Below are 2,349 nucleotides of genomic sequence, written 5' to 3'. Positions count from 1 at the left end.
ATTGTCAACGGATCCTTGCATTTAAAAATTAGGTTTTAAAATATTTTAAAATATAAAAAATATAAATTTTGATTAAAAGTTGAAGTTTGAAGCATATTTTCAATGAAAGTATAGGTGAAGGTTAGGAAATACCTAAAGTATTAGTAAATAAACCTGAATTGATAGGATATTTTCGCTCGGGGTATCTCTTCGAGTCTCTTAGCCACATTTCCCACACCTTAAAAATCTTATAGCCCCGGGGAACTGACCAACCAATCTTGGTAAAATCGCCACCCCCTTCCGAGCAGTCTGCAGGCCACACACATATGTATGTACATATATAGCCAATGGCCAGCCAGCTTTTATGGGGGCCAAGCCAGCTTGAGGTCAGCATAAAAATGCAGGAGCATAAAAATACTGACCAAGAGTGAATAAACAATAAAAAAAAAAGAAAAGGAAAATACCAAAGCAGCGTCACTTTCGGCAGTAGTTTTCAGCTGTTCGCTGTGGTTGTTGCAGTTGTTTTTATTATTCCCACCAAGAACGGCAGAAAAGCCAGAAAAAATAGGAATAGCAGTGCGAATACATGGCCAACACAGGCAGGATCCATCTCATACATATTCTGTATACGTAGCCCGTTCGTTTAACTGTTGTTTTTATGCGCTGCAGACAAATATTTGCTTTCCGACAATAGTCATAAATACCAAAAGCTACATGCTCGGCATACTTAGAAATACTCCGGCACACACAACACACACAGTACACACACAGCACACTACTGGCTGGCACACGAGCGCCCGGGGCGCAAATAGAAATCGAGGAAAGCAAATAGCGCACAGGATATGGTTTTTGGCAGCACCAGGATAGTGGCAAAAGGAACATAGCAAAAATGCGATGCCAGCGAAAAATGCTAGCGACTCGATCCGAGTCGAGTGCCAGCGGAAGGAGGTCCTGTAGGGGGGATTCTAGGAGCCCAGGCAGGATAACCGAAGGGGATCCAACACAAAATGGCTGCGCAAAAAGCAGAAAGGCAGCAGCAGTCGCCAAAAATATTAGAAGGGAAAAAAAGGGAAGCAATAGTGGCCACATACACACCCATAGCATATATCCACAGAAACAACACAGTAATGGTCATGGGGACATGCCAAAAGGTTTAACAGAATGACGGCCAGCCAAGGAATACGAGAATGTTTCAGCACAGTGGAAGTTATTGGTAAAGAAAGCTATATTCATGGCCTTAATTCTGGCTTTACTTTGGTGCAAGTTTAATGATTTTTTTATTTGGAATTTGGAGAAGCCCATTTACGGTTTCCTTGAACTTAGGGTTTAAGCAGTAATTAAATAAATTTAAAAGGATCTAAAAGTATCTACTTCATCATAAGTGAGCTAATTTCCTATTTAATTTTACACCAAAATCCTTTTTAATATCTAGTGCCCACTGTGTTTGCCCTACCAGCTTCAATTTTAGCCCATTTCACTGTGCCACAAAGTTTTGACCCGCGATTGGGATACAAGAATTGGGAAATTGTGCATTGGCAAAGGCGGAAAGGAAAGCTTATCCATGTGAAAAATCTGCGCCGCGTGTCCAGAGCACGCGCTCCTTGTTGTCCATTGTTGCCTTTAACATATTACACCTTCGCGGAGAAGTGGAATAGCGTAGTGAAGAGGAACCGACTGACTGGATAGCTGGCTGGCAAGGAAATAAACAAATAAACAGCGCTCACGTGCCTCGCTGGAGATTATCCGCGCATCACAATCGCAACAGCAACAAACAAACTACCCGCGGGCAGAGGATTGGGTCCCAGTTCCGACTCGACACTCGTCCCATTCCCACACGCCTTTCCTTTGTGAGGAGGACCTGTTTGACTTGCGAGGACCACACCCCGTTCCGAGTCCCTTTGACTGGAGAACTCCCCTCGCGGCTTCTCGCTTTTTGCGATGCTAATCTCGGCGAAATGTTACAAAATGTTTAACAATTAAGTAGCAACACGCGCTGCCACGCTTCGAGTGTGTGTGCTCATGGGAGTTTTTTTTTATTGACAGATATCGCTTACAGATACGGTTACGGATCCTGAAACAGAAACAATTGCAAATACAGATACGGGTAGGGGTAGGGGTAGGAGAACGAGTACGGATACGGATGCCCGGCACTCGATGGCACGACACTTGACGATGATGGGCTGATGCCGATGTCGATGCTGATCGCAGCGATAAAAAATGCAGAGAGCTAATCAAGAGTTCAAGTTGCGCGGGTCTAACATGTGTAGTCCTCGAGGTCCTTGAGAACAAGTGCCCTGTCATCGAGGATGTGGGAAAAGTGAAGTAAGAATGAGGGAACTGCTATGGGAAAATAAATCAAATGCATTATGA

Source organism: Drosophila kikkawai, chromosome 3L, assembly GCF_030179895.1.
Source record: "Drosophila kikkawai strain 14028-0561.14 chromosome 3L, DkikHiC1v2, whole genome shotgun sequence".
NCBI lineage: Eukaryota > Metazoa > Arthropoda > Insecta > Diptera > Drosophilidae > Drosophila > Drosophila kikkawai.
Note: the sequence above shows the minus strand (reverse complement) of the source record.